This window comes from Notamacropus eugenii, chromosome 2, assembly GCF_028372415.1.
Source record: "Notamacropus eugenii isolate mMacEug1 chromosome 2, mMacEug1.pri_v2, whole genome shotgun sequence".
Taxonomy (NCBI): Eukaryota; Metazoa; Chordata; class Mammalia; order Diprotodontia; family Macropodidae; genus Notamacropus; species Notamacropus eugenii.
In genome coordinates this window covers 509,801,138-509,814,566 of record NC_092873.1, presented here as the reverse complement: position 1 = coordinate 509,814,566, position 13,429 = coordinate 509,801,138, and the positions used below count along the sequence as shown (strand labels likewise).

General features: G+C 49.0%; 1 protein-coding gene across 4 annotated transcripts in view; it reads left to right on the top strand.

The window, feature by feature from the left end:
- Positions 1-13,429, top strand: part of BEND5 (BEN domain containing 5) — a 906,797-nt gene that overhangs the window by 628,944 nt on the left and 264,424 nt on the right. The window contains exon 1 of one of the 4 annotated variants that reach the window (XM_072649381.1): positions 9,153-9,516. The exons of the other annotated variants lie outside the window; for them this stretch is intronic. The gene's annotated coding sequence lies outside the window, so the exon portion shown is untranslated. Of the gene's footprint in view, positions 1-9,152; positions 9,517-13,429 lie in introns of those variants that run through there. 4 annotated transcript variants of the gene reach the window in all.

The window sequence follows — 13,429 nt, the reverse complement described above, 5'->3', positions numbered from 1 at the left end:
CAGAATCACAGGCCTAAAGCTGGAAAAAACCTCAGAGTCATTTTGCAGATAAGGAAACGGAGTCCCAGAGGGCTGAGGTGGGATCTAGCCCCAGGTTCTGAGTACTCTGATCAGCTAGAAACCATTTCTCTCCCATTCCCCTCCCACCCCCAACCCCCGCCACAGTCCCTCCTTATTTGTAGATGACCTTTCTCTGAGAGGCTCCTGAGGCCTCCTGGATACCCTCTCATTAATCTTCACCCTCCCCAAAGGGTATGATGAGGCAGGTATTAATAATGTGTTTGGTTCCATGGAGGGAAGGCAGGGCACAAAGATGCAGAGAGGCCAAGAACTTGACCGATATCACAGAGCAATCCAAGGCCTGAGTGCAGCAGAACTGACCCCAGGCTGTGGTCCGCAGGGGAGCTGGAGGAAGAGCTTCCCCATTTCGACCATATGTGCCCCCAGACCCTGGCCCCAGATGGGGTAAGCCCCAGAGGGGCCAAGGGCTGGGAAATGGGCCCCTACTGACCATGTGGCTATCACCAGAAGTGTGTAAAGATGAACGGACCCTTGCCTTTCCTCATCCCAACTCAGTCACAGAGAATGGGGCCATTATTATCCTCAGTTTACAGATGGGAAAGTCAAGGCTCCAAGAGGGGACATAAGATTTCCAAGACCACAGAGCTAATGAGGAGCAAGCCCTGGGAATCATTCCCAGGATGCCTGAGCCCCCTGCCAGATGTGAGGACGCCCTTGAGGGCTGAGTCCAGGCCTCACAAAAAAACCAGAAGACAGGAAAACAAGAGTCTAAAGCAAAGGGCAAGGCCCAACATAGGGTCAAGTCTTACCCAACCTCCTTCTCCAAGATGCCCTGGCCCCAGCAGTGAGAATCCCTCCCTCTGCCCACCAAGGATACTTCTGTGGCTGCTTCATTCCTACAGCCTGCTTCCTTCCCCTTAGAGACCTGCTCCTCAGTGAGGGCACTGAGAACCTAAAATGTGGAATGTCAGGGTGGGCAGGCAGGACCAAGCAAGAGGATGTGCTCATAACCACAACGCAGACAGCTCATGTATATTAGTCAGTCAGTCAGTGTGTACCAGCTCTGTGCTAAGTTCTGATGATACAAAGGAAGGTGCTCAGTCTGATGGGAGATGACAAAGCAAAGGAAAATGTATAAACAAGCTATGCACAATAGAAAGAGGAAGGAATGAGCAGAATTAAAAGTGGTGGGAGAGGCTTCCTAGGGAAGGCAGGGTGTTAGCTGGGACCTGAAGGAGTCAGAGAAGTCGGGAGTCAGAGATGTGGAGGAGAGTGCTCCAGATGTGGGGGATGGCCAGAGAAATGCCTGAGCCCAGATGGAGCTTCCTATTAGGGGAAATTAAAGGGGGCCTGGTGCAGAGAGCCAGGGGAGTTTATTGAGTAGCTGGGGGCCATGACCAGACCTGCACTTTGGGAAAATCACTTTGGTGTCTGGATGGAGGACAGACTGGAGTGGGGGGAGACTGAGGCAGGCAGAACCTTCCTCCCACCCAGCAGCTACTGCCATAATCCAGGGCCTATACCTGGGTGGGAGCCATATCAGAGGAGATAAGAGGGTAGAGGGAAGACATGTTGAAGAGGTAAAATCAACAGGCTTCATCCTTTACCTTTGGGAGGGGCCAGAGGAAGGTGGAGCTGTTGGTGATGACCAGGAAGGTAGGAGGACAGGAGGGGTTGGGGGGAAATACCATGAGTTCAGTTTTGTACATGATGAGTTTAGGAAGTCTACTGGACATCCTGTTTGTTATGTAAGGTCAGAGGTCAGGAATGAGGTCAGGTCAAGATAGGTAGAACCGAGACAATAACATAGGAGCTGATGAGATCACCAAGGGACGCAGCATGAAGGGAGAAGGGAGGAGCCCAGATCCTGACGGACCCTACAGGTAAAGGGCATGATCTGGTGGAGGATCCAGCAAAGGAGGCAGAGGAGCAGTCTGAGAGGGAGGAGGAGAACCAGGAGAGAGAAGTGTCTCACAGACCCAGAGAGGAGGGTGACCAGAGCGGCTGAGGAGAATCTGGGCATTAACATACTTTAAGCGTCTTTCTATTACCTCATCTGGAAGAGAGAAGGTCAGAGCTGGGGCCGGAGGGAGGGAGGGAACGAGCCTCTCAGGGAGGGGCTTTGGATTCCACTCTTGATCTTAGTTCAGAGGCTCCCCCTGGGCAGGAGTATTATCTTAACAACAATGATCAAAAATGCCCTGAAAATAGGACCAGGTGCCAGGGGGCCAGCTCTTGACTTGCAGGTGGCACGGTGAATAATTCAGGAAGACTCATCTTTGTGAGTTCAAATCTGGCTCACAATGACCAGCTGTGTGACCCTGAGCAAGTCACTTCACCCAGATTGCCTCAGTTTCTTCATCTGTAAAATGAGCTGGAGAAGGAAATGACAAACTCCTCCAGTGTCTCTGCCAAGAAAACTCCAAATGGGGTCGAAAAGAGTGGGACATGACTGAACAAGAAGAAGGAGGGGAGAGTCTGGGCAGGGACAGGAGAGCTGCCCTCAAGTACCTGAAGGGCTGTCATCTGGAGGAGAGATGAGCCTTGTTCACCTTGGTCTCTGAGGGCAGAACTAGAAGCACCTGAGCTGGTCAGGGATTTGTGGAGGCAGCTTCAGGCTGATGTCAGGATGGAGCTTCCTCACATCGAGAACTAGCCACCTCTGGCCAGGGTGGATGTGGGAGCCCTCACTGTATGCATTCAGTAAGGCAGGATGCCCACTTTACACTCTCCTGAACTCTAGGCTGGTATCACCCACTGTTACTGGATCTTTCCAGTTGGATATTGCAGAGACATCCCCCAAGCAGAACTCGTTGACCTCCCCCAGAGCCTTCCCCGTCTCTAACAAAGCCCTACTATCCTCTGGGAATCCCAGGGTTGTAACTTTGGTGTCATCTTTGACATCTCATCCCCTTCACCCCACACATCCAGTCAGTTGCCATGGCTTTATAGTTCTACCCTTACATTTCTTGCATCTGAACCTTTTTCTGAATGCACAGGCACATTCTTCAGAAAGGCTCTCATGTTATTCCAAAGGCCTCCAGTTTGGTCACTGGGCCTCAAGTCTCCCTGTACCAGGATCCCTCCTCCATACAGATAGCCAAGTGGTCTTTCTTAGGTATAAGTCTGCCCTTGCCAGCCCTGCCTCCCACTCAGTAAGATCCAGTGGCTCCTGGGATACAGCACCAACTCCTCTGTTTGGCTTTTAAATGCCTTCAGCACCTGGCCCCAGCCTCCCTGTCCAGCCTCCTTATGCATCACTCCCCTCCTATATGTTTGGTCCGTTCCTGCTGGCTTTTTGTTCCTTACCTATGGCACTCCATCTATTGTCTCCATGCCTTGGCCCAGGCCTTTCCTTGTGCCTAGAAGGCATTCCCTCCTCCTTTCCGCCTCAGAGAATCCTCTTCCTTCAAGACACAGGCCAAGCATGAAACCTTTTCTGGTCCTCCAGCCTATTCTGAGTGCCCTCCTTCCCAGACTACCTTGTGTTCAAATCCTTTCTTTTCACTTGTTCTATACATACACACACACACACACACACACACACACACGCTCATACACACACATGCACGCACATGCATGCACACACACATACACACACATTTTCTTCCCACAGATTGTCAGCTTCTTGCCAATAGACCTCATCCATTTGGCCTTTGTGTTTCCAGTGCTTTGCCTCCAAAGTTGGCCCTTCTCTAGTCTTGTTGAATGGTTGACTGATATGACTCAAAGAAATTCTGATTGTGCCCACCCAGGTCCCTTCTGGCTCTAAAACTGTGAGCCTCTATGAGCATGGGACTGTGCCCGTCTGTGCTGGCTCCCCAGCATACCCCCAGGCTGGCCCAGGAGGTAGAGACAGGTCCTTTGTCCACATCTCCTTTGGAGGGCACCGATGTTCTGCCCTGTCCTGGCATTTCTTCTTCCTTCTCTTTCTCCTCCTGTACATAGGGACAAGCAGTGAGGGGACAGTGTCTGCTCAGAATCTTCCTGGAACAGGCAGACTAGTTGCCTAGCAACAAATGGGGGTGTCTTTACCACTGGACTCTGCAATTCTGGTATCACCCAGACTGGCCATGGTCTCTGAGTCTCAGGATATCAGAGCTGGCAGGGGCCTGGAAAGCATCTAGTCTCTCTCCCTTGATTTAAAGAGGAGAAACATTGGGACCCAAGGGCACCCAATCCAGGAAGAGACTCCCTCCCATCTTCAGTTTCACCATCCAGTTCTCAAATGAAATGTGCTTACATCAAAATGTTGTTTACGTGCTAGCTTAGCACAGGGCCCCAGCCCCTGGAATGCAGTAGGCACTTAATAAATGTTCATTAATTGTTATTGCTATCATGATCATTATTGTTCAGCCACACTGCACTCTCTTCCTGCTCCCTCACCAGAGGCGTGATTGGTGAGGACTCAAGAGGCTGGAAGGAATCCTGTCCCCAGTTCCTCATTTTTTTAATGAAGAAACTGAGGCTCAGGGAGGTGGAATTAACTTACCTAAGGCTATATAATAAGTTGGTGGCAGGGCCAGGTCTGGGATCCAGTTCTCCTGGTTCCTGTGGTATATTTCTTCTAGAAAAAGATGATTTTCCTCCCCTAATCTAAAATGTTGGCTGCTTCTAACTTTTGGCCAAGAAGGGTCTATGGACCCCTAGATGCCTAGACCAACAGACAATGGTTCACTGGACAGCTCTGGCTCAGCAGGAATTACAAACATGGGACTGAGAAAAGGGCCTTCCCCTGTCCTGGCTCCCAGCCTCCCTCGACCCCTGCACATTCCCTGAGTACCAAGCAGCCCAGTCTGCCCTTGAGGGAAGGATTGTTCCCAGAGCCTTGACCTACACAGACACTTGCCTTCCTCGTATGGACCTAGTACTGGCCACTTGTAAAGCAGAAATGCTGTGAAAGTAGCCAGGCTGCTGCTCTCAGAGTCAGGATTGCCTGGGTCTGAGTCCTGCCTCTCACCCTTGCTGTATGTGACCCTAGTTAAGTCAGTGAAGTTATTGTTGCCTTGGTTTCCTCATCTGTAAAGTGGGAACATTAAGAGACCCCAGCTCCAACACTTTTTATGTCTCACTGCTGTCAGTGGCTTTGTGTCCTCTCTCTGGTCTGGCTTTCTAGGCAAGGGTATTCACAGCTCCAAAGGGATTGTGGATATGAAACAGTTTTTGTAAATGCCAGTAGAGCACATCATCGCAGTGCTTTGATGGCTCCTGCAATGATCGTGGCAGTTCTAGAAAGCCTTGAGATGGCATAGGACTTACCCTACCAACTACCCTGCAGGGTATGGTGTACAAATATCCCCATTTTAAAGATAGGAATTTTAAAGACAGGGACATGACCTCCACAACTATACCAGTGGTGAGCACAGGGGAAGGAAGGAGGCAGAGAACCTTGTATTGAATCCCTACCTCTTACCTGGGTGACCTGGAGCCATACACTTGGCTCATCGGTGAAATGAGGGGCCTCTGAGGTTCCTTACTTTCCCTCCTCTGTGATGCCACTGAGACACTTAAAACTTGGGTCCTCAGTCTCTAAGCCCAGGACTCTGCTACAAGGCCTGCTGAATGCTGAAATAGCCATTGTCTTCCTGACTTCTTTCACTGACCTAGATGCCACAGGTGATGGGGCCTCCCTGAAATGATGTGTCAGGCAACCCTGCCTCTTCACTGAGCCCAGCCCAGATCCAAGCCCCTCAGGAAGCCCCTCTGACTGCCCTGGAATGAGCTCTGGTCAGGAAACCCAGATCCATGAGTGCTGTGACAGAATCTCAGAGTCTCTGGACCTCAGAGCTTGAGGGGGCTCAGAAACATCTTGTCACCCCCAGATTTGGTCCACTGTCTGCACCCATCCCCCACTGGTCATCTCCCCTTCTCAGAGAAGCCCATTCCACTTCTGTTCTGCCAGCTCTTGCCCAAAAAGAAAGCTTGAATTCAGGTGCCACCTGTGACACATTCCCCGCTCTCAGAGCCCCCAGCCAGCTCTCTCAGATTATAAAGTGCAGATGAAACAAAGACAGTCTGCATCAGGAATGTCATATAACAGGGAAATCTCAAGCCCAGACAGAGAAAGACAGAAAGACACGGAGAGAAGAGAGAGGAGAAGAAAAAGGAGGGGAGAAGAAAGTAGGAAGAGCAGAGACAGAATGTCTGAACTGGACACCACCCTCCCTTTCTTCCATTTGTCAGAGGAGAAAGGCCTTGTCCAGAGGCATGTAGTGATAAGGCAGGTAAGCTGGGATCCAGGTAGGGTCAGGCCTGGTTCACAGTGTGGAAAGCCTACAGGTCCACTTCATAATAGACTCTCCATCCACTGTCCAGCCAAATGTACCTTGCCATGACCACCTTTGCCAGAAAATGTCACCTCCACTGGCAAACCTCAGCCCGGTGTGTGGGGGTATCTGTGGAGGCCCTCAAGTCCTTGGGTCACACACCACCCAATGGGATGCTCTTTGGACAGGATTTGTGCATTGACTTCAAGAAATCTGCCATTGCTTAGAAAAGATTGTTTGGGACCAGTAACAAGTCTCAAACCAAGCCCTGGTATCAAAAGAATCTAGAATGTCAGAACTGGAAAGGATCCGAGAAGGTGAAGAAGCCAGCTTTCTGCTGAAACAGGAATCCTCTGTACTGCATCTCTGAGAAGAGATTTCCTAGCCTCTGCCTCTGTGGAGGCAGACCATCCCAGCTTTCCTTGTTATTCTGCTGAACCCAAATCTCTATTTGTAATGTGGTTTTATTGGACCTAATTCTGTCTCCAGGGCCCACCTTCAGCCAGTCTAATCCCTCTTTCCTGTGTCGACCTTTCATCATTCCCCTCCTTTTCCCTATGCCCCTTCTCTTCTCTAGGCTAAACATCCCGCTGACTTCAGTAAATCCTTCAGTAAATGGCATGATCTCTAGCCCTCTCATTATGCAGTTGCCCTCCTCTGGGCATGCTCTGTGGTTGTTGTGAACTCTTTTTCCTGAAAATGTCACCAACACTTTTCTACTTTCTCAGGGCATAGGACCACCAGCAGCCTCACATCGGGTTGATGGTGGTTGATGATTGAGTCCTAGGCTTTGAGGAAAGAGACAGTGGCCATGTGGGACCTTCTCAAACCTGTATAATCCCACCACATCCATATGGATAGTTTCTGTGGACTTCTGGAATGGGAAAGATAAACTCATCCTCAAAGAGTATCTGCCTCTCCTTCCCAAATCTCTGGAGAAACAAGTCTTTGAAATCCCAGCCACATATACCCAGCAGGACTCCTGGGACATCCTCTAAAGAAGGCAGAGGAAGGACTGGAGGCTTCTTTCCCCACTCTGTGTTCTGGATTCTTTAAATTGCAATGAGTTATAAAGAGGCAAATTGCATTAGGATTTGAGGGAGAACTTCTTACCAAGGAGTACTGTCTTAAAAAGGAATGTAAAAACACTGACCTAGAAACAAGATCAAGGAGAGATAATTTAGAAATTATTGGGCTGCCTGAAAACCATGATAAAAACAAAGCTTAAACATCAAATTTCAAGAAATATCCAGGAAAACTACCTTGATATCTTAGATCCAAAGAGCGAAATTGAAAGAATCCATTGATCACTTCCTGAAGGAGATCCCAAAATGAAAACTTCCAGGAATATTATAGCCAAATTCTATAGCTCCTAGGTCAAAAACGAAATACTTCAAAGAGCCAGAAAGAAGCAATTCAGATGTTGTAGAGCCACAGGCAGGATCACACAAGATTTAGCGGCTACCATGTTAAAGGAGCAGAGGGCTTGGAAGGTCATATTCCAGAAGGCAAAGGTGCTAGGACTACAATCTGGAATCACCTACCCAACAAAACTGAGTGTAATGCTTCAGGGAGGAAGTGGATGTTTAATGAAATAGAGGATTTTCAAGCATTCTTAATGAAAAGATCAGAGTTAAATAGAAAAGTCGGCATTCAAACAGAATTCTCAAGAGAAGCATAAAAAGGTAAACATAAAAGAGTCATCATAAGGGACTCAGTAGAGTTATCCTGCTTATATTCCTACATAGGAAGATGATATGTGTAACTCCTAAGAATGTAATCATTATCAGGGCAGTTAGAAGGAGTCTGTGGAGACAGAGGCCACAGATGTGAGTTGATTATGTTGGGATGATCTCGAAAAAAAACCTGAAGGGTTGAGAAAGATGGATGCCCTGGGAGAAGAGGGAAGGGAGAGGTAAAATGCAGAAAATTTCTCACATAAAAAAGCTTATAAGGAAGAGCTTTTAGAGTGGAGGGTGTCAAGCAATGCTTGAGCCTCAGTCTTTGAAATTGGTTCAAAGAAGGAAGAATATATGTGTGTATTATCCCCCCCCCACACACACACACACTTAACTGGGTAGAAATCTATTTTAACCAATGTGGAAATAGAGGGGAAGGGGATAAGAGATATGGTGGAGAGTGGGTGATAAAAGGGAGAGAGGATTAAGGGAAACAGAGGTGAGAAACAAAACAAACTTGGGACAAATAAAAAGAGAGAGAGAAGAATAAACAGAAGAAAATAGGATGGAGGGAAATACATATCATTTGTATCTGTTAATGTGAAATGAGGAAACTGAGGCAGAGTTTCAAGTGACTTGTTCCAAGTTACACAGCTAGTAAGTGTCTGAGGCAGAAGTTGAACTCAGGTCTTCCTGCCTCCAGGCCAAGTGCTGGTACCACCCAGCTGCCTATAAGTACAACTTCTCTTTCTAGAGCCATTCAGCACTAGTACGGAATGGTGGCCAGACGGTTCACAGTCCTCGCTCTCTATGCTCCCCACCCCCTGCCCCACTCCATTCTCATCCTCATCGCCCTTGGTCCAGTCAGTCTGCATCATTTTTTCGTTTTCATCAGCCTCCTTCAGTCTCTACTGACCATTCACCAAATGCCCAGGAGGTTAGGAGGATGCCCCTTTAGTCTGTCGCCTGTGGCTGCCAGTTTGGGCAACCTTGGAGATCCCAATCCCTCCCTGGCTGTGTGTGATGTGACTGATCTCAGAGATTCTGTCCATCAATCATTATGACTGATATAATGTATGACATAAGCACCATTATGAGCCAGCCAGAATGTGAGGCTGGGTGTTTGCACCTCTGTGTCTCTGACCCTGAGCACAAACACTAGGCTCTTTCCCCTCCAATACCACATGATTTCCCTATGAAAAAGTCCTGTTCAAGGTCTAAGTTGAAGGAGAGCCCCAGAAAAAGAGGACTCTCCCCACACTGAACCCCAGGGCCATCCCTACCAGCTTCGTCCCCTTTTCTTTAGGATAAGTGACAGTCTCTCTTTAAACTTTTACTGCCAATAACTCCTGCGTATGTTTCCCTGGCAACCGGGTAATTGCACGAAACAATGGCTTTCTCTTGAACACCATTTATGGTGGGCATGTGTTTGAAAACCTTTGGCTCAGCTCATCACAAGAGAATTGTTGCCCTTTGGCAGCTGAAGGAAGGACTGACTCTGGGCTTGGGGTAGGAAGGCCTGGACTTCAGGGATCCAGGCTTGGGTCCAGGTAAGACAGCAGGCTGTGGCATAACCTTGGACACCTCCTTTGCGCTAAGCCTGTGTTGTCTCATTTGTGGAAGGGGGTAGGGGAGTTGTAGGATTGCATGGTCTTTAAAGTCCTTCTTGGTTCTGACTTGGTGTTATATGTTAAAATGCCCTTCTAACCTAGAAGTAGAAGTAGGATGGGACAACTAGTGCATTGACCCAGGGCAGTAGAATTGATAAAGTGCTAACAGCACATTTCTTCTCCTTGTTGGCTACACCCTGGTCCAGGACCTCTGTATACACAATGTTCCTGTTCACCCTCTACTTCCCCCACCTATACACTTCCCTAACACTATCTAGTACTTTAGTGTTATGGAAACTACTTACTCTACCAGGCAGCTACACACTTGGTAAATCCCTTAGCCTGATTTCCCATCTACTCTAACTCCTTCACCAGGAGTAACAATTTCTAGTTACGTCTTTGCACTCAGCTCTAACATCCCCTGTTCTAAGACCCTTCCTTCCTAACTCTGACATCCCCTGTTCTAATGCCCTCCCAATCCTGACATCCCCTGTTCTAAGACTTCTCCTTCCCAGCTTTGAGATCTCCTGTTCTAGGTTCTTAGATCCGCCTGAGTTCTGACATTGCGGTTTCTATAAGTCCGTTCTAAGGCTATGCTTGTTAACTTTGATGGTCTCAGCATCTCGCGCTCTATAAACACTGACTTTCTGTACTGGGATAGTGATCATTTCCCATTTTACACACACCCTGCCCACCATTCAGAGGCCCTGTGGTACCCATCCGTCCTCCTCCCCCAGCCTGATTCAGACCCACAGCTCCCTGCTCCCAGGGTCAATGGGAGGCTTTACCCCTTGGCCTGCTGCTGAAACACTAATTCCATGTCCCTCTGATCATTTCTCTGTGGCTCTGTCTGCCATCATTTTGGGTAGAAACAAGATGGAGCTGAAGCAAGCGAAGTCCTAAAATATCAGAGGAAGAAGGGAGTCTGGAAACTGGCAGGCACAGAATGCCCTGTCCACAGTCCCAGACTGTTCCTGATACTGAGGAGGGAGAGGAAGCCCCTGAAAGTTCCATGGCTCATGTGAGCCCCCTGAGCTTCTGGCCAGGGCTGGGCCTTGTGGCTTCTCCTTTGCCAGCGATCCAGGGCACCTTCTGATCCTTCCATGTGAGTCCAGTGACCTGGTCTCAAAGCATGTCCTCCCTGACCTCCCTGCTGCCTTGGGCACCTGAGTCATCATCTCTCCCTGGAGTCTTCCCTCCAGTCTTTCACAACTCTCCTGGGTCTCTTTCCATTTTTCAGAATTCTCTGCCCTCTCATTTGCTGCATCTTGATCTCACTTACCACAGTAGGTCTGCAGCTCAGTATGTAGAGAGGGATGTCAGGAAGCAGAGGGGTCGGGGGAACAGGGCATCCAAGGCGAAGGTGTAGAGGGAGGAGATGATGTGTTGTGGACAACAAGTGGACCTGTCTAATTGAAGGACAAACATGAGGATGAACCTTTGAGGCATTTACTTGGGTGTTGCACACTCACTCACATGTCTTCAGTATTTCCACAATGTGTGATTTTGTGAATGTGCTTTCTTCCTCCTCCTGCCCCAGTAAACTTAGCAGATAAACCTCCAATCATCACGTGTATGATCTGCCCAGGGAAGGGACTGGTCCATGATCAGAAAGCGAGCAAGAAGCATGGCTGGAATCCAGGTTCCCCTGGCTTGTGTTCAGGAGAAAGGACAATGGCCTCTAAGTCAGAGGATCTGGATTTGAATTAACCTCAGAATGGAAAGCACTTCACCAACCTTCAAGGGCTGCATAACTGCATAACTGCTAGCTGCTGTCATTTTTATGTGTGACCTTGGGCAAGTCCCTCCCTGTCACTGGGCCTCAGTTTCCCCCCATGTGAGATGAGCTTGTACCGGATTGGTGATGAGGTTCCTGCTGGCCTAGACTTGTGATATGCTCTGGGATCCTTGCACTGCCCTGCCAAGACCTGTCTGTTGTACCACACTGCCTCTTCACATATGTGTGCTTGACATAAGTGTCACATACAAGTACAGAGGCACACGTGTGTTTACAGATCCATGTGCACAGAGACAGGCACACATGCACATGCATTCTTTAGAGGGAGAATGCTGGACATGCATATGTAGACATACACACACATGTCTGTGCACACACAGTCAGTACAGCCCATACATAAATATGCATATTCACCTGCATATGCATTCTTTAGAGGGAGAGTGCTGGGCACACACATACACAGACACACATAGACAGACACAGATACACATGTCTATTCATACACAGTCCATATGGCCCATACATACACATGCATATTCATACATGCATATATCAGAGGGAAAGCGCTGGGCACACACATACATAGACATACACACACATCTGTGCACACACAGTACGTCACATACATTCACATACATATTCATCTACACATAGATCAGAGGGAGACTGCTGGATACACACATGCAGAGATACACATAGACATACACAGACACACAGATATCTGTGCACACACAGTCAGTATGACCTATATATATACATGCATATTCACATAAACATGCATTCTTTAGAGGGAGAATGCCAGGCACACACATACATACACAACCATACACATGTCTGTGCACACACAGTCAGTACAGCCCATACATACATATGCATATTCATACACACATACATCAGAGGGAGAGCGCTGGGTGCTGGTCTCCTCCGAGCCATCTGTGTCTGGATTCCAATTAAAATTTTAATTGAGTTCAGCACCCCATAAACAGTTTGTGTCTCCCTGGAATGCTGATGAGGCACTCCCTGGGCGTGTGTGACGTGTGCTCTCACTGTCATCTTGGCCACGTTGTCTGGCTGGCAGCCCTGGGCATCCTGGTAGGCCCTGCTCCTCACTGAGGGGGAGGGAGGCCCCTGGTGCTCAGGTGCTGTCTCTCAGCATTTGGCAAACTTGGGGAGGAAGAGAGATGTTGTGCCATGTTGGTGTGGGATGAGGATGCAGTTGTGGGTCAGGAGAAGGCCCTGGCTTAGGGATCTGAGGAGCTGGTTAAAGGGTCAGGTCTGCTGTTGTGTGTGGTCAGGCAGGTCCTTTTCCCTCTCTGAGCCTCAGACTTTTCATCTGTAGAATAAAGGGCATGGCCAAGGCCACCCCAAGGTCCCTCCGGTTCTGCCCACCATGGTGTCATAGGGGTACAAAGTAGACCATGGTGAGTTTGAGGAGAGACCCCCCAAAGAGAAGGGCTGATGAGGGTGGCAGAGGTTCAAGGGAGGGAGAGAGGCTTCCCTATGGACCTTGGGAGAGTGGTTCAGGGAAGGAAAAGGCTGTCAGGGAAGTATCTGCTCTGCCCAGAAGGAAAGTGGAGATTGAGAAGGCAGAGATGCGTATCTGGGGAGAGAAACAGCTAGATCATTCCAGGTCCAGGCCTGAGGCATAGAAGCCAAGTCCCATTCATGGGACAGTGGACTATTTTGGAGCATAGAGTACGTGAAAGAGTGGGGCAAGGTCAGACTGGGGAGGGCCTTGAATGCTGGAGGACTGGGAATCCACCTAGTGCAGACATCTGCCATGATACTGGCAAAGGTTGTCACCCTGACATGTCACACTGAGTCCGTGGCTCTGTCTGTTTGGACCATGCCACAGATGGGGAGGGCCAGTGCATTTATGGAGGATGCAGTGGTAGACTATTAAAGGAGGGGTCCTAGTGGGTCCTCACTGTCATGGTTTACAGAACCCTTGCTTTGCGCGGTCGTGTTGGACTTCTAAGCAACGCTGGGCAGGAGGGACTTGCAGCTTCGTCTTCCTCCTCAGATGAGGCTCAGTGACTTGTGCACAGTCATTAAGCTCTCTGCTTGGCCCCAAAGGGTAGACCTGGGGGGTCAGAGGAGGCCCATTTCAGGCTA